Source organism: Engystomops pustulosus, chromosome 1 (genome assembly GCF_040894005.1).
Source record: "Engystomops pustulosus chromosome 1, aEngPut4.maternal, whole genome shotgun sequence".
In the NCBI taxonomy this organism is placed as follows: domain Eukaryota; kingdom Metazoa; phylum Chordata; class Amphibia; order Anura; family Leptodactylidae; genus Engystomops; species Engystomops pustulosus.
Window position 1 is genome coordinate 232,905,513 of NC_092411.1, and position 25,575 is coordinate 232,931,087.

The 25,575-nt window shown below is 42.4% G+C and overlaps 1 protein-coding gene and 1 pseudogene across 1 annotated transcript in view; both read left to right on the forward strand.

Moving 5' to 3' along the window:
• FGG (fibrinogen gamma chain) overlaps window positions 1-25,575 on the forward strand; it is an 88,260-nt gene that overhangs the window by 9,742 nt on the left and 52,943 nt on the right. The gene's annotated exons all lie outside the window — the stretch shown is intronic.
• Window positions 7,413-12,311, forward strand: LOC140075280 (fibrinogen alpha chain-like; annotated as a pseudogene).

The following is a 25,575-nucleotide window of genomic DNA, read 5'->3' on the forward strand; positions in this document are numbered from 1 at the left end:
CCCTGAATTCCCCCAGGTTTTTTCGCGCACACGATCGGATTATGGCACATCGGCTCCGGCTTGCATGCGACAGAAATGGGTGGCGTGGCCGTCGGACAACCCGACGGATCCGGACAAACCGCGGAATTTAAAAAAGGAAATGTGTCGCAAGATCAGCACTCACATGCACCAGGAAGAAGCAGGTGAACTCCGGCGGACCTCGGCGCAGAAGCGACATATGCAGGAACTCGAACGCACGATCTTAGTGAATCGCGCCTGGTCGGACAACGCACTGCAGGATCGCGAAAGGACCGGGTAAGTAAATCTGCCCCAGTGCCTCTTGTCTTTTGATTGTGTCATTCATGAGTCGTTTTTTTCTCAATACTAAATAAATCTAATTATTTTAATCTTTTATCTTAACTGAGATCCTCCAACAGCATTTTAGTGGCTCTTTGTTGTACCCTCACCAAAACCAGGGCATCATTTTATGAACTGGTGCCCAGTACTGATCCAAAATATTCCAAGTATGGCCATACCAATGCACTGTACAGTGGTAATATTACAACCCTATCCAAGACTCCATACCTATATATAGATAAAAACTTTAATAATCCTGAAAGGGAAATTATTTTAGCCACAGCAAATACAATAACATCTTTTGCATAGAAAAAAAAAATCATATTGCCGACTTATTCATAAAAAGACATAAAAATGGAATCACACTAAGGCCTCATTCAGAATGTAATGGGGACCGATATCTGGCCACACCATTTGCGTGGACATTGTGGAATTTACAAGCATATCTTTACTCCTAAATATTTGAATCGGATACCTACAGGCACTGTTTCTCTTTTTTGCTCTGTGTGGTATTCTCTGCCAGAAAGAAACCTGTGAGCAACGTAGACACAGAGGGCAATTTATTCTCTATTTTGGACTGTGAAAATTGTAGACTTTCATTTTCTCTCCTGCGCGGTTTTCCTTTTTGTATGGTGATTAAAAGTTAATTGTTTGCATATCTGTTATGTTTTTTAACCCCTTACTTTACAATTTTACTCAGTTTTATTGCTGTTTTAGCTCCTATAACTCAGTGATGGTCAGTGTAAGATTCCAGAGTGTGGACGGGGACTCTCTAAGCAGACACTTCATGATTCTTCTGTGCTATGAGATGCTGTTTGCTGACAATTTGTTAGATCAGGGTACAGCGGGTATAGACTTTTATTTCGCTTCTGAACATTCACTAAAATCTGACACATAGAAAAAGAGAGATGAGATGGATCAGAGATGAGAGATGATAAAACACAATGACACTCCAGTTCTGCTATATCTCAGATATAACATACACAGAGTCAGCTCTGCTGTACCTCCTTCCCCGCTATAAAGATCTTGGGGAACATTTAGCATACCCTGCCGCTTGTGCCCCCCACTGCGGGATACATCCAGGCAGGGCCTGGCGTAGAAATAAACACAGCCGGCGTCACCGGCGGCAGCGAGTCCCCCTCACGCCCCTCTGGCGTGGAAGTGGCGGAGAGGGCAAAATAGTTGCAAGTGCTAGCAATAAGCTCGCATGGCACAAAGGTCCTGATAAATATGCCCCCTTATCATATCTGTAGTTTGTAGAGTAAGTCTTCTCACACTGCTGCTCACTGGCAGGATTTGCCTATGTCCGATTTTGTCTTGTAATGCAGGGAGGGAGGAGCAGGAGGCAGAGCACATTGCAGGGTGCATAGAGCAGAAGCTATTCATGAGAAGTATCTGCCCTGCTTGACCATAGTCAGAAGATTTGTGGTCGGATCCTGGAGCAACCAAAATTGTAAACACCAGGACTGATAGAGACAGATTTGAATTATATCTGTGAAATTCAGTTTTTTTTGGTAATATCATTGAATTAGAGAATACATTATTTTATTATCCTGAGTATATTTAAGAATCTTGTCTTCACGAGAATACCCCTTTAAGTTAGAGGTCCTGGTTCAGTGTTTGGCTCAACAAACCTCTCGCTGTTAACACCTGTGATTGGTGCTGGCATGCCCTAATTTAAATGCTTTCAGCGCATGCACTATTTTTGTGTCGCTCCCTGTGACACCAAATTATGATCTTCAGGAAAATGGTGGCAGTCCTGCGCCGCCAGCATTTAAATTGAAGTCCGCAGGACTACGCTATGCCTACAGGACATTTTCTATCATAACCTCAGCTGCAGAAGCAGGGACGCTAATAGTCACAGTATAGAGTTTGTCAGGTTCTATATTGCTAATTGTCTGACGAATTAAATAAACGTAATTATTTCCTTCAATATCCTTTTAAAGCCAAATAATAGTGCAGACTACGCAGCATTATCAGTCACTACAACTCCCAACATTTTTCTGGCTTCCAGTTCTCAAACTTTCTTCAGGACAGGGGATGCTTCTTTCATAAGATTGATCACATGACGGTGACATTATGAGATTATGTGATCAGCTCCCCAGACATGAATGGGGAAGTGGTCCAGCAGACAACTCAGCCTAACAGAAGCCAACACCTCTGCCCTTAAAAATGTACTTGTCAGAAAAGTGCAGGCCCATGCTATTTCCCTTCTCCCTCCTGCAGTTTTATTTTTTGTGCCCATAGCAGTTTGCCCCCTCCCCAACTTCCCCTATGGTAGAAAGAAACAATTTCTTCTAGGGACAGTTTTGTGAACTGTGCACTTCTTACTGTCAGGGCTCGGGGTCAGTGAACCCCCTGGACCAAAGCAGACCATGACCCTAGCACACGCCGGCGTGCATACTGCTCTCGAAGATTTCAAGGCCAGCGCACCGCTGATTGGTGCTGGCCACTTCTGGATTTTCCGGGGAGCGGGGCCGCACGCTGACCGGACAAGGAGGAAGCAGGAGCGTGGAGAGGTAAGTGAGGGCTGGGATGGGTGCTGCCACAGAGAGGGGCACGGGTGTGCCTGCAATCAGAGACGTGAGATCGCAGCGACACCCATGACACTTACTTCATTTTACATCATGGGTTACACATTCTGTTTATTAGTACTGTATCTGTGTAGACTAGTAGAAAGTATTAACCCCTTACCGACATTTGAAGTAATAGTACTGCATCGCGGGAGGTGTGTTCCCCCAAAATGCAATACTATTACGTCAAGCTTCTGGTGCCAGAAGCTGCTGGTGTTGGCTATATATTAAAGCCGAAATCTCCGATCGCGGGTGTTAACCCCTAACACGCCACGGTCCTGCACGATCCTCTTCTGGCAGGACCCGGCTGTAACACACAAAACATGCGCATGCTTTAGGGTTTTCTTCAGATTTGTAAATCAGTGGTACCTCATTTCTGTTGTATAATCTTTATTAGATAACAAACTTATTTTATTACACCCACGTTACCCTGTACATGGCCAATTATTGATAATTTTACACAAAACTCCGAAAATGGGCTGGACAAAAGTATTGGCACCCTCAGCCTAATACTTGGTAGCAGGGCCGGATTAAGGTTGGTGGGGGCCCCTGGGCGCAAAACATGCTGGAGGCCCCCATTGAATGTAGTCCAGACAGAGAACAGCAATCACTATATACCGCCTCCCCAGTAATCAGTATATACAGCCTCCCCAGTAATCAGTATATACAGCTCCCCCAGCAACCACTGTATACAGCTCCCTCAGCAATCGCTATATACAGCTCCACCAGCAATCACTGTATACAGCTCCCCCAGCAATCACTGTATACAGCTCCCCCAGCAATCACTGTATACAGCTCCCCCAGCAATCACTGTATACAGCTCCCCCAGCAATCACTATATAGAGCTCCCCCAGCAATCACTATATACAGCTTCCCCAGCAATCACTGTATACAGCTCCCCCAGCAATCGCTATATACAGCTCCACCAGCAATCACTGTATACAGCTCCCCCAGCAATCACTGTATACAGCTCCCCCAGCAATCACTGTATACAGCTCCCCCAGCAATCACTGTATACAGCTCCCCCAGCAATCACTATATAGAGCTCCCCCAGCAATCACTATATACAGCTTCCCCAGCAATCACTGTATACAGCTCCCCCAGCAATCACTGTATACAGCCCCCAGTAATCACTATATACAGCTCCCCCAGCAATCACTATATACAGCTCTCCCAGCATTCACTATATACTGCTCCCCCAGCAATCACTATATACAGCTCCCACAGCAACCACTGTATACAGCTACCCCAGCAATCACTGTATACAGCCCCCCAGCAATCACTGTATACAGCTCCCCCTGCAAACACTGTATACAGTTCCCCCAGCAACCACTATATGCAGCTCCCCCTGCAATCACTGTATACAGCTTTCCCAGCAATCACTGTATACAGCTCCCCCAGCAATCACTATATACAGCTCCCAGTAATCACTATATACAGCTCCCAGTAATCACTATATACATTCCCCCTATAATAACTATATACACCTCCTTATAACACTTATATACAGTGCCCCTATAATAACTATATACACCCCCTATAACAACTATATACAGTGCCCCTATAATAACTATATATACCCCTATAATAACAATATACATAACCCTATAATAACTATATACACCCCTATAATAACCATATACAGGTCCCCTATTACAATATACAGTCCCCCTATAATAACTATATACAGTCCCTCTATAATAACTATATACAGACCCCTATAATAACTATATACACCCCCCTATAACAACTATATACAGTGCCCCTATAATAACTATATACACCCCCTATGATAACTATATACACCCCTATAATAACTATATACACCCCCTATAATAACTATATACACCCCCCTATAATAACTATATACAGTTCCCCTATTACAATATACACCCACCTATAATAACTATATACACCCCCTATGATAACTATATACACCCCTATAATAACTATATACACCCCCTATGATAACTATATACACCCCTATAATAACTATATACACCCCCTATAATAACTATATACACCCACCTATAATAACTATATACAGTCACTCTATAATAACTATACACAGACCCCTATAATAACTATATACACCCCTATAATAACTATATACACCCCCCTATAACAACTATATATAGTTCCCCTATAATAACTATCAGGGTCGGATTAAGGGTGGTGGGGGCCCCTGGGCGCAAACTGGTGGGGGCCCTTCCAACAATGTTTTTGGAAGTATATAGCCTGCCAGCCCCCTGTAGTATATAGCCTGCCAGCCCCCTGTAGTATGTAGCTTGCCAGCCCCCTGAAGTATGTAGCCTGCCAGCCCCCTGGAGTATGTAACCTGCCAGTCCCTTGGAGTATGTTGCCTGCCAGTCCCCCAGAGTATGTAGCCTGCCAGCCCCCCGGAGTATGTAGCCTGCCAGCCCCCTGGAGTATGTAGCCTGCCAGCCCCCTGGAGTATGAAGCCCGCCAGCTCCCTGTAGTTTGAAGCCTGCCAGCCCCTGTATTATACAGCCACCAGCCCCCTGTAATATACAGCCACCAGCCCCCTGTAATATACAGCTGCCAGTCCCCTGTAGAAAATGGCCACAAAATAATAAACTTCATACTTACCTCACCTTCCCTTCCAGTGATCCCACAATGCTGTAGGCTCTTCCTCGCTCTTCAGGCAGCAGCCGGCCATTGAAGACACAGCTGCCATTGCTGGGGGAGATCGCAGATTCAATATTTTGGCGGCAGCATATAGTGATCGGATGCATCGGTGAACTCCCTCAGGGATGGCAGCTGTGTCTCACTGACACAGCTGACATCTTAGACCCCTATGTGCGATGCAGGCAGCCACCAGCTGCTGCGCATCGCACACAAAGACAGTCACTGACTCAGCTGAGTCGCTTACTGTCAGAAACTGGTGGGGGCCCTTAAAAAGCGAAAGTGGTAGGGGCCCCGGGGCTAGAGCCCCAGGAGCCCCTCCTTTAATCCGGCCCTGCTTGGTAGCACAACCTTTAGACAAAATAACTGCAAACAACTGCTTCTGGAAACCATCAATCAGTTTCTTACAATGCTCTGCTGGAATTTTAGACCATTCTTCTTTGGCAAACTGCTCCAGGTCCCTGAGATTTGAAGGTGCCTTCTCCAAACTCCCATTGTGAGATCTCTTCACAGGTGTTCTATGGGATTCATGTCTGGACTCATTGCTGCCACTTTACCAGTCTCCGGTGCTTTCTTTTAGACCATTTTCTAGTGCTTTTTGAAGTGTGTTTTGGGTCATTGTCCTGCTGGAAGACCCATGACCTCTGAGGGAGACCCAGCTTTCTCACACTGGGCCCCACATTATGCTGCAACCTTTGTTGGTAATCTTCAGACTTCATAATACCATGCACAAGGTAAAGCAGTCCAGTGCTCGAGGCAGCAAAGAAACCCCAAAACATCAGGGACCCCCCCCCCATGTTTAACTGTAGGGACCGTGTTCTTTTCTTTGAAGAAGTTGTTGATGCCTTTTCCCAAAAAGCTCTACTTTTGTCTCATCTGACCAGAAAACATTCTCCCAAAATGTTTTAGGCTTTCTCAGGTAAGTTTTGGCAAACTCCAACCTGGCTTTTTTGTGTTTCTGTGTAAGAAGTGGGTTTTTCTTGGGTATCCTACCTTACAGTCCCGTTGTACCCTCGGACTGCAGGGAAGCTTGACCTTGTTTGGATGTTAGTCGAGGTTCTTTATCCACCATCCGCACAATCTTGCATTGAAATCTCTCATCAATTTTTCTTTTCCGTCCACATCTAGGCAGGTTCGCCACAGTGCTAAGGGCTTAACACTTCTTGATGGCACTAGGCACGGTAGACCCAGGAACATTCAGGTCTTTGGAGAGGGACTTGTAGCCTTGAGATTGCTCATGCTTCCTCACAATTTTGATTCTCAAGTCCTCAGACAGTTCTGTGGTCTTCTTTCTTTTCTCCATGCTCAATGTGGTGCACACAAGGACTCAGGGCAGAGGTTGAGTCAACTTTAATCAATTTCAACTGGCTGCAAGTGTGATTTAGTTATTGCCACCACCTGTTAGGTGCCACAGGTAAGTTACAGGGGCTGTTAATTGCACAAATTAGAGAAGCATCAAATGATTTTTCAAACAGTGCCAATACTTTTGTCCACCCTCTTTTTTATGTTTGGTGTGTAATTTCTGATTGCAATCATTTTTTGGAAAAAACTGAGTATCATCTTACAGAATTTTATGGGTGTCAATGCTTTTGGCCACCACTGTCTGTCTTTTCCTTATCGTAATTTGGATCAGAAACATTGAGCAATATAATGTGTCACAGAGGGTTCATTATTGATTAGGAGGTGGCCATGAAGTACATTTACTTCTGACATGTTTATTCATTTCCTCCCACATTGTATATCTTTCTTATTTTTTCTTTGTAAAAGACAACATGCAAACGTCAGCAGAAAAGCAAAAGCAGATTTACTCAGTAGCTTGAGTAATAATAGACCAGGACAGTGACATGGAGAAGCACATTGGTAAACACAGTAAAATCCAGATAATGATTACAGAGCGGAGGACGGGATTATAAAGGAGACACCGAGCTATAAACTTTTCACTATAGTCTTCACACCAAAATGAAGCTGAGAGCAACACTTGTAACCTTGTTGCTCTACCTTGTGAGCACCACATGGGTATGGCATCTTTCATTTACCTAAATATTTCCAACATGTATTTTATATTTATATCTATTGATAGACACATAATATACAACATGTGAACTGTCATCCTGGACATTTTGGTAATTTAATCAGTAGTCTTTTTATATATATAGCAACAATACAAAAATGTTTTGTTATTTATTTTTATAATATATTAATTTTAGAAATGACAATGAAGTTGACATGTTGAGCAGAATGTCTATGCATATATATATATATATATATAGATAACAGCAGTCATTTTCATATTTTGTTATCTATAGCTCTCAAATTTTGTTATTGTCGTAAAAGTAAATTTCTGCATTTTCTGTACATACTATTGTTTTTTTCATTCTATTTGACTATTGTGACAATTCAATTTATCTGAATGGGGTTCACATAAATCTATGCACCTGCTACAGAAGAATGCACATTCAGATCCTTGGAATAGATTTCCCAGAACATAACTGCAGTTAATGAGACCTGTATTTACTTACTTTTACGAGAGCTAATGAGATTTTTATTTTAATTGTTTTTCATATTTATGGTTGTTTCACACTGCCATGGTCAGCCTCTGCATCATAGTGATATATGATGCAGAAAGTCCCTGCTTCCCTGCAGAACATCAGTGTCAAACTGTTAACATAGGGACTAAAGGACTCCTTGTATTTTATATCTCTATGATGTTGCGTCCCTTGCACTTTGATCAGCAAGCGGATGATTTTCTAGCTAATTAATAATATTGTATTATTACATATTTATTTATTTATTTATTATCTACATCTGTATTATCTCCATTGTTCCGCTTGGTCAGAGGAGTAGAACAATGGAAAAATTATGGTGGCACATACTGTATGTTACTTGAAAAAGGAAGTGTTACCTGAGAAAGATTGTCAAAATAGGTCTATGCAGTTCCTATTATAGTGTTCCTGGCTGGATATGAACACAATCTTTTTATTTCTTACAAGCACACTATGACAGCATAACCATGTAGGTTTTCTTTTTTAGTCAGAGACCTTTGAGGAGGCTGGAGCAACTGGTCGTGGTCCCAGAATTGTGGAGCAGAAATCTGATTCTACATGCAAACAAGAAACCAACTGGCAAGTCTGTTCCGATGATGACTGGGTATGACCTGTTCTACTTACACTACTATCAGTATATTACTGCTCAGGCCATCTATAATGCCAAAAGTAACGTTCAGTCATTAATTATGGATTACAAGTTCGAAATATTTTCTTTGGGTTACAGCATTCTCAGCTCTTCAAACCCACAATGTGACATATTTTCACTGTGATCTATTTTAGCATTCCTTCATTTACCAGCAAAAATCATCATCAAAGTCATTTACAAATGAGAAGAGATGAGTGATGAATTTTTGCCTGGGAGAAGTCACTTTTAGAGGCTGGATGGAATGCATCACTTTAGGTGCCCCTAACTTGAGCTCTATAGCACTTACAATAATAATCTTTAAGGTGTTTAACGGATGAGAATCTCACGGAATTGCGGTTTTATGTTCTATAGAACATGGATTAGAAATAAATGAAGATTACCACAGTTACAGTGTCAGGATCCATGAATCCATGGTTTAACATAGATGGTAGATTTCCTTTAAAACTGGAAGTACCCAGCCCTGGCACCATGTGGTTTTACATTTGGAAAACCCCTTTAATACAGGATTTGGTCAAGGGATGAAAGATGCTCTTAAACTGGACCTCAACCACAACACATGAATACACCTGCACTCATATGACAACTCTATGCTCATTTTAGGAATAGAATGGAGTCAAGTTCATTGACTGTGATCTTTTGTAGAAGCAATGACAGACATGAAGGAATTCTTATGATCCATCTTGTAATCAGTCTCTTGGAATCTTATGTCTTTCTACTTACAGTTAATTTGTTTATTAATGTTGTGTTTTATCCCTGCAGGGTCCCAAATGTCCTTCAGGATGCAGAATTGCAGGTTTATCTGATAGTACAGACAAAGAATTTAGCAATCGAATTGATGCAATTAAGAAGAAATTGAAGGATGGTCAAAACAGTCATGACTTGATTGACATCAGAACCAAAGATGTATACAAAATAATCAGGGATAAACTTGTTGCAGCCCAACGTAAGTATAAGTTCTGTCCATCTATCATAGTCACTTGCTAGTACAGTAATACCGCTTCAAAAGATATGGCCCGCTGTAATTTACATGTGAATTAGCTCAGACTAGCCAAGGGGGTGGTAACCATTTATTTTTATAAAACACATAGAAACAAACCTCCAGAGAAAATAAAGGGTTACTGTGCCCTTTGCTAGTAGGTATGAATTCACATTTAAACTCCTGATGACCATATGCTTGACAGATGCAGGGATTGAAAAATACAGAATAAATTGATCAAGTCACAAGCCAATAAGATGAGCTATTGCATTAATTATACAAAATGAGATCTCTCTCAAAAAGCAGCACAGATGTGAACCAAAGACACTTAACAGTCTGAATGTGAGAAATTGTGCATTTTAATTTTCTGTGGTTTAATCATTTGCAACCTTGTATTTCTGGAACATGGTGAGGCTGATATATCAAGACTGACATTATTCAATAAAAATTTATTAAAAAAAAAAGACTGACATTTTATGCTGGCATAGATTTCTGCTATAGCACTGGACCGTCCTTGTCCTTGCCCATATGTGGCACTTGTGGTGCAAAAGGGACATACAGTTGCAATTTTAATTGCCCATGTCAGAAATGGTGCTGTGCACTTGTTCAAGACACGATATGTCAGCCCTGGTATGTTTAATTTCAGGGGGTTTTTTTGTGTTAATAGCCTGAAGAAGGCTTTGATCTGAAGCTCGGCAGAAGGTTGTAAAAATGTTATCTATGATATATGCACATTTTGTCTAGAGGCTACTGGGATGTGGCCATGTTGTGGAGTAGCCATGTCATGGAGTGGGAGATATGGGTACTCCAAGCACCAGTAGCCTCTTTCCATCCCTCCATCTAGCATCTCTTCAGCATGCAGCTGCAGCGAGCTATCGTTCTGCGCTTGGGCAGTAGCTATGGTTCCGGTTGCGAGGTTGCATCACAGCAGCTCTTCTGACTCGTCTATGAAGCCACAGCTTCTGCGCATGCACAGAACTCTGGATTCGCAGACGAGTGCACACAGATAGTGCACACAGATACAGGGAGCTGAGGCTACCGAGGCGTGGAGTAGCCGTAGCTCGTGCTCCATAGCGTGGCTACTCCTCAGTAGCCTCTAGAAAAAATTTACATATATCCAAGATAACATTTTTACTAGCTTCTACTGAACTAAAAGTTTGATCAAAAACACCATATGGCTGGGACAGACTAAAAGAACCGGCAATTGAATTTACCTTATTAGGTAGATCAGTGATGGTAGATTTCCTTTAAGGACAACACACATATTGGATGTACTACTGAAAATGTTTCTCATCTTTAGAAACTGATGGCTCATATAACCAGGTGTCTGAGAGCCTGAGGCAAAAAATTGATGTTTTGAAAGTAAAGGTGTCCAGACAGATAGAAAGAATCAAGTTGTTGCAGGGGAGCCTCAGAGACCAAGTGGTGGAAATAAAACGCCTTGAGGTAAGACACTAATAATTTTTTGTGTTTTGAGAACTAAGAACAGAATTTACCTCGTAAATACATTGAAGCTAACATGATCCCCTAATGTTATGCTCCTATTTTTAGGTTGATATCGATATTAAACTTCGTGCTTGCAAAGGATCATGTGCAAAGGGAGTTGACTTCCATGTTGATGGTGAAAGCTATGAAAATATACAGAAACAACTCTTGCAAGCAGAATCCACCGATTTAAGACCCAATGTGGATCCTGTTCCTATCCTCAAGATGAGACCCATGAAAGACTCTACTGTTGATTCCAAATACAAGGCACTGGCTCAGGAAAAAGAAAAGTTTCCACTTTTCTCTGACATTAACCAATATTCATTTGTTCTAGAAGGGAGATCTAAAGAGGTAACTGGACAGCCAGTGTCTACTTCACCTGTTGGGGGTGGTGTGAAACAGCCTTCCCAAACTACTGAATTTGTTGTTAATTACAATGATAAAACTGCTCAACCTAGCAAAACCGGGGGAACAGTGACTTCAGAATCCCGAGTTATTTCATGCACTAAAACTATTGAAAAGAAAATAGTCAAGGGACCTACTGGAACTAGGGAAGAAATTAGTGAAGTGATCAGTGGTGGAGAAGAGTGTGAAAAATTAGAAAAGCTCAAGGAAGAAGGAAAGGGAGAACTAAGTGCTGATGGCACATATACCATCCGGGTGACAGGGGGTGGTAGCTCTGGAGGTTTCAACATTCCAAGCTGGGAAGAATTCATTAGTGGGAAGACTGTGAGTGGTGGCAGCAGCAGTGTTAGTGGTGGCTCCAAAACCCAAGGATCTGATAATGCAGATGTTGATTTTGATGACTTCAGCCATATAGACCTTGGCTCTCCTAGTTTTACACCAGTGAAAACCTCATCCACTTCTACTAAGATAGTATACAGCAGTAGCAGCACGAAGGATGGATATGAGTCAAGCAAACAGTTAAAGAGTGCTAGTATTTGAAGACCTTGGCCCGATCCAGCATGATGAAGACATTCCTGATTTTTTATCCCACAATGTACAAACAGGAGTGAAAAACACTAAAGATTGCACTGTGGGATTTAGTGGCAGTGCTAGGTTTCAATATTAAGCTGGGAAAACACATAATCCAGCATTAAACTGCAACAAGATCTACTAGGATGCCTACAGGGGAGAAAACAAAAAATCTGCAGTAATACAAGAAACTAATAGACCTATTATTGGAAATGTCATATTCACTTTCTAGATTTAATTCAGTGAAATGAAATCAGAGGGATATGCTCTTACAGTCCATAGTTATGAGGGTTCTGCGGCAGATACCCTGGTGCAAAGCTCTAAAGATGACAGCGAATTTACATCTCATGCCAACATGAAGCTTAGCACACATGATAGGGACAGTGACAAGTGGGTGGAGAATTGTGCAGACATGTCCATACATACAGGGGGGGGGGTGGTATAACAACTGCCAGGCAGCCAATCTTAATGGGATTTATTATAGTGGAGGACAGTATGATCTCAGAAATAATGTCCCCTATGAGGTTGAAGATGCAGTTGTATGGGTTTTGTTCGAACCAGCTGACTACTTCCTGAAAACTGTGAGAATGAAAATCCATCCTGTAGACACTGCGTAATTTTTCTTTGATTATTTAATACTGCACTCCCATAAGCATCATTGTGTTATGTGTTTTGTATTATTATTCCTGGCTTAATATATAGAAACTGTAACTGAAAAGAAGACTAAATAACTCACTCTCATTAACGCTTTCTTGTGTTCTTTTTCCTGTTCTTATATCAAACAATTGTAGTCGTCATAGTACTAGTGGAAGTCGGTGTAAATGACATAATACATGTCATAAAATGGGTGTAGGGTACAAGGCCTGATTACCAAAACTGGGAAGGAGATTTTCATGCGTGTCGAAGCTGCAAAACAATCCTGGGTGACAAGTAACTCTCAGAATATAAAAATCATTACACATATTAAAACAACTTCATAAAGTTTCTGTTTGAAACATGTTTACAGAGAAAGGCAAGTACAGCAATAGCTAAACCTAATTCATAGGGTCAAATACAGACTAAGTCTATAGGGACATTGCCTATACATTTAGGGAGTTATCTTATTTTACATTTTTCATTGTACAGCTATAGTACATTTGAGATGTAGTAAAAAAATAGACCACTGAACATTTGGATTATTATTCCAGTAATATACTATTGATGAAGTATCCTTAAGACAGGTCATCCATATCGGAATGTAGTCTGACCCCCAGCATCATAACTGATAATCTGTTTGTATTGGAATGACACAGCCCCGTATACAGGGCCGGATTAAAGGAGGGGCTCCTGGGACTCTAGCCCCGGGGCCCCCACCACTTTCACTTTTTAAGGGGCCTCCACCAGTTTCCAACAGTCAGTTGATCATTACATGCTGCTGCCAAAACAGTGCATCAGCAATCTCCCCCAGCGATGGCAGCTGTGCCTTCAGTGGCCGGCGGCTGCCTGAAGAGTGAGGAAGAGCATCATGGGATCACTGGAAGGGAAGGTGAGGGTAAGTATGAAGTTTATTATTTTGTGGCCATTTTCTACAGGGGACTGGCAGCTAAATTCTACAGGGGGCTTGTGGGTGTATACTACAGGGAGCTGGTGGCTGTATTCTACAGGGGGCTGCAGGCTATATACTAAAGAGTCTGGCAGGCTTTATACTTCAAAAAACATTGTTGGAAGGGCCCCCACCAGTTTGTGCCTAGGGGCCCCCACCACCCTTAATCCGGCCCTGCCCGTATATATATATATATATAAAAAGTAAAAAAGTTTTAGCAGCACTCAAAAAAAGGGGGGTTATTACTCAGGTGCACGCTCCCAGAACCGGGATCACAGTTCCTCCAACACATAAAATACGAAAAAATGGCAGCACTCCGAGATTTCAATGTGATCAAAAATATACTATTTTATTCCAGCATGGCACATGCTGGAATAAAATAGTATATTTTTGATCACATTGAAATCTCGGAGTGCTGCCATTTTTTCGTATTTTATATATATATATATATATATATATATATATATATATATATATATATATATATATATATATATACCCCCTAAAATCCAACCGCCATTTTTAGATATTTGTAATACAATACATTTAAAAATTGTTCAAGGAGGAACAGAAGGACCACTGCCAAAGCCCTGCAAAATGACCTCCAGTAGCCACAAATGTACATGTGTCTGCACAAACCGTTAGAAAATTCATGAGGATGGAATAAGGGCCTGACGTCCACTGATGAGGGTTGTGCTCTCAGCCTAATACTGTGCAGGATGCTTGGCATTTGTCAGAGAACACCAGGATTGGCAAAATTGCCACTGGCACCAGATGAAAGCAGGTTCCCACTGAGCACTTGTGACAGACATGACAGTTTGACTGGAGACAACATGGAAAGCGATCCGCTGCCTGCAACATCCTTCATTTGTAGCAAGGAGCAGGAGCATCTGGATTGGGAGATGATGTCAAAAACAAACAGCTCCCTTCAGCAGAGGTGCTGGAGCCTTGATTGGCTGAAATGGCATGTGTGGCACTAGGTGCTGCTGCTGTTGCTGCGGCGGCAGGATGGACCACCACATCTGAGACACGTTTCTTCCAGGCCATTGGATGGTGACATTGCATGTGTTGCTGCAGGGTCGGTGTGCCAATGTTAGCTCCCTGGCCACGCTTCACTTTCTGCCCGCAGATTCTGCATATACACACGCTCGGCTCCTCTGGTGTCACACCGCCGAGTTGGTGATTTTACCGCACCGCACTGCACTAATGCCGCTACCTCGCTGAGCCTCTGTGACACTGCTTACTTGGACCTGCGAAGCGGGTTTTGTACCCCGCGGCCGTTTGGCTCCTGTCCATGCACTGCTGCCACCCTGCCGACTCATGGTCACAATAGTGACTTGCTGCCTGCTTCGCTGCCTGAAGCGCAAGCTGACACCCTCTTCTCCTGAAGATGATGATAAAGCCCTTACATGACACCGGCAGTTCTGGCCTCACAGAGTCACCCCTGCTGCGACGTCCCCTTACTTTGTTGCGATCTGTGCCTGTCCACCTGCCGCCTCTGTCTGAAATATTGGTTAATCAACTATTTTGATTTGACACAGATTTCTTGATATCAACTTTAGCAACAAAAAATAATTGAAATTTTGGGAATGCCTGCTGGTCGCTGATTGGCTGGCATGTCTGCACATGTGATCGAGGGTGTTCCTTTATTTTTCCCAGAGTTCTCTGCCCCATGTAACACGTTGTGCTCACAGCCATTTTGCTAATAAATGCTGAAATTCTAAAAACGAATTCCACTTTGTTAGAATCAATTCGCCCATCTCTAATAATAATCTTTCAGCAGTAATCTATATTTATCTAGTGCCATCATATTCTGTAGCTCTCTACAAATCATATGGGACATGTACAAATAAAATAATACAGAACAGAAACAGTCATGTAGAACAATAGGAGTAAGAGGCCAGCTCACAAGAGCTTACAGTCTATGAGAATGAGGGGCAACACAAGAGGTAAAAAGCTTATATAATGGCCCAGCTATACTTCATAAGGGAATAGAACAAAATAAAATATAATATAATAAATAGTCCAGTCATCAGCCGTCATCTTATATATAAAGTCCAAGGTGAGTGGGACTGCAGAGAGGCCTGGAGCTTGGTGTCTGGTGGTTGCTGGATAACGGATGGGATGAGCACACCGGATGGGTTAGTAAAGATAGTTGAAACTTCAAGAAGTTAACAAATGTAATAGTCTTGACTAAAGAAATTGTTTTTAAGTACGTTTGTAAATTTGGGGTATTAGTCCGGGGTAGGGCATTCAAGAGAATAAGTACTACTCAAGAGAAGTCTTGGAGACTTGAGTGAGAGGTTCCAATTAAGGTAGAGATTAATCTAAGATCAGATCGAAGAGCACAGGTTGGGCAATAGATTGAGATGAGAGAGGACAGGGGATTGAATAAAGTATTCAATGAGAATATTTCATCCACTCATATCTACCCTGTTTCCCCTAAAATAAGACATCCCCCGAAAATAAGACCTAGTACAATTTTGTTCAGGCTTAGAAATATAAGGCCTCCCCTGAAAATAAGACCTAGCGGCAGTCATTGCAGCAGCTCCCCCCATGCCATACATTTAGTATTAGGAAATGTTTTAGATGCTGCAGAAAGTTGTGACATGGGGAAGGATTCATGGAAGTAAATCACTGACTGTTGTGCTGCAAATGTGATACCGGCAGCTACCTGGATAAGAAGGGTCATTTATGGAAAGTGCTTTCACTAAACATGAGAGATTGGGGCCAATGATTCTAATAGAAATGGAGTCACAAGAAATACAGCAGCAAACTCGGAATTCAACGATAAATGTAAACTTATGTTCATGGAAAAATAAGACGACCCCTGAAAATAAGACCTGGTGCCTCTTTAGGAGCAAACAATAATATAAGACACTGTCTTATTTTCAGGGAAACAGGGTAGGATATGCTATTTAATTTGCGAAAACAAGAAAAACACAAGCTTGAAGAGAAATGATAACCTCCCCATTGTCCCTAAGCATTAAGAATGATAATATTCTGATAAATAACCTGTCCTTGTCCATCATATCATTGCATAGTGACTCATTTACTAAACTCATCTAGCTCCTATTTACATTGGAGTTCAATGTTCTGAGTGTGGCCTGATTTTGCAAACAATGTCCTTGAAATATGTGTTTGGTTGGGAAAAAACAAGATCTGAGCTGTAGAGAAATAATATAGTATAATAGTTCTGTACCATATATAACAATGACTACAAACATTCTCTTGACTTTACAAGACTATACATGACCGTCTACCACTAGGTATATCTGAGGTATTCATCATCATATGCTGTAAACACCCTTTATACATTTTTCACTCTCTGGTGTATATAACATAATGAGAATAGCTTATACTAGTCATAAAGGGAAGAATCCTTCTTTCCTGACTGTCAATATTTCCAACCCTGCCATAAATAGGGAAGAGGATTCACATTTATCATTCAACTGCAGGTTTTTTTTTGCCTGGCGATGATCTATGGTCCAGCGGTCCCAGGCCGGTGATGGAGAGTTGGATCATCCAGCCATAATGGGTCTACATGACTACATAGCCCACAAGCTTACATCTTAGTAATGAAAGCAATCTATCTACATCCCTTTACAACCCTCCTCCGAAGCTCTTTACATGACTCCTCCAAGTGGAAGTTTACCGGTATAGATGGTAGGAAATTAAAATACCTCTTATAAAAACCTCCATCGGATAACATTGGCCCATATTACAGATACACAGGGCCAGATTAAGGGTCCCAGCGGTACGGAGCACCTCATTTAAGATGGGGCCCCCCAGCTCGGCAGCCAACACGGGGCCCCCTTCCATATGTATATAATATATGTGAAAAAAAGATACCACATAGTTATCCTATTACAAATATCAGCGCCATACTACTACCAGATAATGATACCACAATACTGTTACCAATTAAAACTATCATAAAACCAATATTCCAAACTATTCCAAAAGATGCCTCGAAACTGCAACCCACAGCATCACCACAACATAAATAAAATACCAACATCCTGATACTGAACACAAGACTCTGTACACAGACCAGTATTACCAATCATTTAACACATATAAACTCCATTTATTGATGAACTTGATGAACACCACGAGCAAAGGGCAATATCACTAATGACACCTCAGGCCCAAATAATAACATTACATCCTGATTATCACCACTACATAATGACTGGATAATACTGCAATACTATATGATAACCTACACAGACAGGCCAGTATGTACCAGCATATAGTAATTATATAGTAGTAGATCCCAGTCCTCAGGTGACGCCCCTGATGTTGTCTCTTCCCTCCTGTCTAATCTTCAAGGAGACTTCTTGCAGCCAAGACTCATCTCTGCAGGTTTATAAAACAGACCTGGTTGGCATCATCCTATATACATATATTTAAATACCCCTTACAACACAACTGACCACACTATACCCCCACATATATCATATATACCCCTCACACTACAACTGACCACACTGTGCCCCCACATATATCATATATACCCCTCACACTACAACTGACCACACTGTGCCCCCACATATATCATATATACCCCTCACACTACAACTGACCACACTGTGCCCCCACATATATCATATATACCCCTCACACTACAACTGACCACACTGTGCCCCCACATATATCATATATAACACTCACACCACAACTGACCACACTGTGCCCCCACATATTTCATATAAACCCCTCACACCATAAATGACCACACTGAGCCCCCCATATATCATATATACCCCTCACACTACAACTGACCACACTGTGCCCCCACATATTTCATATATACCCCTCACACTACAACTGACCACACTATACCCCCACATATATATCATATATACCCCTCACACTACAACTGACCACACTATACCCCCACATATATATCATATATACCCCTCACACTACAACTGACCACACTATACCCCCACATATATATCATATATACCCCTCACACTACAACTGACCACACTATACCCCCACATATATATCATATATACCCCTCACACTACAACTGACCACACTATACCCCCACATATATATCATATATACCCCTCACACTACAACTGACCACACTGTGCCCCCACATATATATCATATATACCCCTCACACTACAACTGACCACACTGTGCCCCCACATATATATCATATATACCCCTCACACTACAACTGACCACACTGTGCCCCCACATATATATCATATATACCCATCACACTACAACTGACCACACTGTGCCCCCACATATTTCATATATACCCCTCACACCATAAATGACCACACTGAGCCCCCCATATATCATATATACCCCTCACATTACAACTGACCACACTGTGCCCCCACATATATATCATGCACACCCCTCACACTACAACTGACCACACTGTGCCCCCACATATTTCATATATACCCCTCACACCATAAATGACCACACTGAGCCCCCCATATATCATATATACCCCTCACACCATAAATGACCACACTGTGCCCCCACACCACTACCATTACCACTGCATCATGTCTGAATAATACCACCACACCGCTACCATTACCACTGCATCATGTCTGAATAATACCACCACAACGCTACCATTACCACTGCATCATGTCTGAATAATACCACCACACCGCTACCATTACCACTGCATCATGTCTGAATAATACCATCACACCACTACCATTACCACTGCATCATGACTGAATAATACCACCACACCACTACCATTACCACTGCATCATGTCTGAATAATACCACCACACCACTACCATTACCACTGCATCATGACTGAATAATACCACCACACCACTACCGTTACCACTGCATCATGTCTGAATAATACTACCACACCATTACCATTACCACTGCATCATGTCTGAATAATACTACCACACCACTACCATTACCACTGCATCATGTCTGAATAATACTACCACACCACTACCATTACCCCTGCATCATGTCTGAATAATACTACCACACCACTACCATTACCACTGCATCATGTCTGAATAATACTACCACACCACTACCATTACCACTGCATCATGTCTGAATAATACTACCACACCACTACCATTACCACTGCATCATGTCTGAATAATACTACCACACCACTACCATTACCACTGCATCATGTCTGAATAATACTACCACACCACTACCATTACCACTGCATCATGTCTGAATAATACCTCCACACCACTACCATTACCACTGCATCATGTCTGAATAATACCACCACACCGCTACCATTACCACTGCATCATGTCTGAATAATACCACCACACCGCTACCATTACCACTGCATCATGTCTGAATAATACCACCACACCACTACCATTACCACTGCATCATGTCTGAATAATACCACCACACCACTACCATTACCACTGCATCATGTCTGAATAATACCATCACACCACTACCATTACCACTGCATCATGACTGAATAATACCACCACACCACTACCATTACCACTGCATCATGTCTGAATAATACCACCACACCACTACCATTACCACTGCATCATGACTGAATAATACCACCACACCACTACCATTACCACTGCATCATGTCTGAATAATACTACCACACCATTACCATTACCACTGCATCATGTCTGAATAATACTACCACACCACTACCATTACCACTGCATCATGTCTGAATAATACTACCACACCACTACCATTACCCCTGCATCATGTCTGAATAATACTACCACACCACTACCATTACCACTGCATCATGTCTGAATAATACTACCACACCACTACCATTACCACTGCATCATGTCTGAATAATACTACCACACCACTACCATTACCACTGCATCATGTCTGAATAATACTACCACACCACTACCATTACCACTGCATCATGTCTGAATAATACCACCACACCACTACCATTACCACTGCATCATGTCTGAATAATACCACCACACCACTACCATTACCACTGCATCATGACTGAATAATACTACCACACCACTAACATTACCCCTGCATCATGTCTGAATAATACTACCACACCACTACCATTACCACTGCATCATGTCTGAATAATACCACCACACCACTACCATTACCCCTGCATCATGTCTGAATAATACCACCACACCACTACCATTACCACTGCATCATGTCTGAATAATACCACCACACCACTACCATTACCACTGCATCATGTCTGAATAATACCACCACACCACTACCATTACCACTGCATCATGTCTGAATAATACCACCACACCACTACCATTACCACTGCATCATGACTGAATAATACTACCACACCACTAACATTACCACTGCATCATGACTGAATAATACTACCACACCACTAACATTACCCCTGCATCATGTCTGAATAATACCACCACACCACTACCATTACCACTGCATCATGACTGAATAATACCACCACACCACTACCATTACCACTGCATCATGTCTGAATAATACCACCACACCACTACCATTACCACTGCATCATGTCTGAATAATACCACCACACCACTACCATTACCACTGCATCATGTCTGAATAATACCACCACACCACTACCATTACCACTGCATCATGTCTGAATAATACCACCACACCACTACCATTACCACTGCATCATGACTGAATAATACTACCACACCACTAACTTTACCCCTGCATCATGTCTGAATAATACCACCACACCACTACCATTACCACTGCATCATGACTGAATAATACCACCACACCACTACCATTACCCCTGCATCATGTCTGAATAATACCATCACACCACTACCATTACCCCTGCATCATGTCTGAATAATACCACCACACCACTACCATTACCACTGCATCATGACTGAATAATACTACCACACCACTACCATTACCACTGCATCATGTCTGAATAATACCACCACACCACTACCATTACCACTGCATCATGTCTGAATAATACCATCACACCACTACCATTACCCCTGCATCATGACTGAATAATACCGCCACACCACTACCATTACCACTGCATCATGACTGAATAATACTACCACACCACTACCATTACCACTGCATCATGTCTGAATAATACCACCACACCGCTACCATTACCACTGCATCATGTCTGAATAATACCACCACACCGCTACCATTACCACTGCATCATGTCTGAATAATACCACCACACCGCTACCATTACCACTGCATCATGTCTGAATAATACCACCACACCACTACCATTACCACTGCATCATGACTGAATAATATCACCACACCACTAGCATTACCACTGCATCATGTCTGAATAATACCATCACACCACTACCATTACCCCTGCATCATGTCTGAATAATACCACCACAGCACTACCATTACCACTGCATCATGACTGAATAATATCACCACACCACTACCATTACCACTGCATCATGTCTGAATAATACCATCACACCACTACCATTACCACTGCATCATGACTGAATAATACCACCACACCACTACCATTACCACTGCATCATGACTGAATAATACCACCACACCACTACCATCACCACTGCATCATGACTGAATAATACCACCACACCACTACCATTACCACTGCATCATGTCTGAATAATACCACCACACCACTACCATTACCACTGCATCATGTCTGAATAATACCACCACACCACTACCATCACCACTGCATCATGACTGAATAATACCACCACACCACTACCATTACCTCTGCATCATGTCTGAATAATACCACCACACCACTACCATTACCACTGCATCATGTCTGAATAATACCACCACACCACTACCATTACCACTGCATCATGACTGAATAATACCACCACACCACTACCATTACCACTGCATCATGACTGAATAATACCATCACACCACTACCATTACCACTGCATCATGTCTGAATAATACTACCACACCACTAACATTACCCCTGCATCATGTCTGAATAATACCACCACACCACTACCATTACCGCTGCGGTATGACTGAATAATACCACCAGACCGCTACCATTACCACTGCAAAATAATACCACCTAACACATACTCAATAAAAAACCAGTACCAAAAAATGTATTCAAATTAAAAATGAAATGCTCTGCAGATAAACAAAAATATTTTAATATAATTTATAATTTTATAAATAATCTGTTTACGGTCTTCTTCATTACAACCTCATTACAGCCTCTATAGCGCCCCCTGTAGACTGGGATCTCTTCTTCATCCGGTGTAACTCCTCCAGCTGTGATGAATTCGCCCCTAGATGTCTTCAGCTCTTGGCAGCACATCTGTGCCCTTAAAGATACCACAATCACAGTATAATGGCACCTGGATATATATACACAGCACCTACTTACTAAAGCTATATATGGCACCCCCATTTATGAATGAACAGTACCCCTGCTATAGGCCACTCACTGTACACTGCCATTTACATTCATTTATATAAAGCTGCCCCTGCTATACAGCAACCGCCACTTAACAACTAAACCCAAACATATAAATGACACCTCCTCCCGTGCCCTATACAGTGGCTCCTCTATATATAAATGACACCTCCTCCCGTGCCCTATACAGTGGCTCCTCTATATATAAATGACACCTCCTCCCGTCCCCTATACAGTGGCTCCTCTATATATAAATGACATCCCCCTCCCCTATACAGTGGCTCCTCTATATATAAATGACACCTCCTCCCGTGCCCTATACAGTGGCTCCTCTATATATAAATGACACCTCCTCCCGTGCCCTATACAGTGGCTCTTCTATATATAAATGACACCTCCTCCCGTCCCCTATACAGTGGCTCCTCTATATATAAATGACACCTCCTCCCGTCCCCTATACAGTGGCTCCTCTATATATAAATGACACCTCCTCCCGTCCCCTATACAGTGGCTCCTCTATATATAAATGACATCCCCCTCCCCTATACAGTGGCTCCTCTATATATAAATGACACCCTCCTCCGGTCCCCTATACAGTGTCTCCTCTATATATAAATGACACCTCCTCCCGTCCCCTATACAGTGGCTCCTCTATATATAAATGACACCCTCCTCCGGTCCCCTATACAGTGTCTCCTCTATATATAAATGACACCTTCTCCCGTCCCCTATACAGTGGCTCCTCTATATATAAATGACACCTCCTCCCGTCCCCTATACAGTGGCTCCTCTATATATAAATGACACCCTCCTCCGGTCCCCTATACAGTGTCTCCTCTATATATAAATGACACCTCCTCCCGTCCCCTATACAGTGGCTCCTCTATATATAAATGACACCCTCCTCCGGTCCCCTATACAGTGTCTCCTCTATATATAAATTACACCTCCTCCCGTCCCCTATACAGTGGCTCCTCTATATATAAATGACACCTCCTCCCGTGCCCTATACAGTGGCTCCTCTATATATAAATGACACCTTCTCCCGTCCCCTATACAGTGGCTCCTCTATATATAAATGACATCCCCCTCCCCTATACAGTGGCTCCTCTATATATAAATGACACCCTCCTCCGGTCCCCTATACAGTGTCTCCTCTATATATAAATGACACCCTCCTCCGGTCCCCTATACAGTTTCTCCTCTATATATAAATGACACCTCCTCCGGTCCCCTATACAGTGTCTCCTCTATATATAAATGACACCTCCTCCCGTCCCCTATACAGTGGCTCCTCTATATATAAATTACACCCCCCACTCCCCATACAGTGGCTCCTCTATATAAATAACCCCCCTCCACTATACATTTGCTCCTCAACATATATAAAATACACCCCCCGTATACAGTGACTCTTCTATATATAAATTACACCCCCCTCTGTCTCCTATACAGTGGCTTCCCCCTACTGTCTCCTATACAGTGCCTCCTCCATATATAAATACACCCCTCCACTATACATTTGCCCCTTAATATGTATAAATTATCTTCTATCTTCCTTTCTGGGCCCCTGTAAAACAATAAAATAATAAAAGTTCACTCACCTTTCCAGACGATCCCTCGCAGCGCTGACAGGATGATCTGCATCCAGGCTCTTCATCTCCCTGCAGTGTGGAGACACAGACGGCGCGATCTATGAGTCATAGATCGGCCGTCTGTGGAGGACTGAAAGTGCAGGCAGAGGTCGCTCTGCCTGCACTTCTGCCACTCTATGGTATCTGTGCCTTAAAGGCACAGTACCATATAGTGTGTGCGTGTCAGTATGGGGCTGCTAATAGCGTTTAGCAGCCCCATACTTAGCAGCTGATACTTGCGGGGGCCCCTGTAGCATGTTCTTGTGTACAGGGCCGGATCTACAGCGCCAGATGCTGGGGCCCCATAGAGAGAGGGCTGAACCCGGGGCCCGGCGCAAGTGCTCCAGGAGCGCCAATGGAGATCCGGCTCTGCAGATACATACAAGTTTATTGGGTGACGGGACTTCAGGATTCTGGTTACAAAATATAACAAATAGGTCATTTATGACATTATGGCTTTTTTCTCTAAATCAGTTATGGAAAGATGGAGAGAGCGTGTACGCATGATATTTAAAATTATCACTGTATGAGTATGGCATAGTAAAAAAAAATCTTAACTTCATGATACTTAGTTACATTTACTTGGCTTTAAAGGGAACATGTCAGCAAACTGGTGTCCAGCATCTTAACACCTTCTAGATAATGTCCCTTTCATGGCTCAGGGTATCAACTTTAAAGTGTGATGTAAAATGTTTTTTTCAAGTCATAGGGTCAGAGGGCTCAGTCAAGCCCTCCCTGCCTGTGATTCTGTA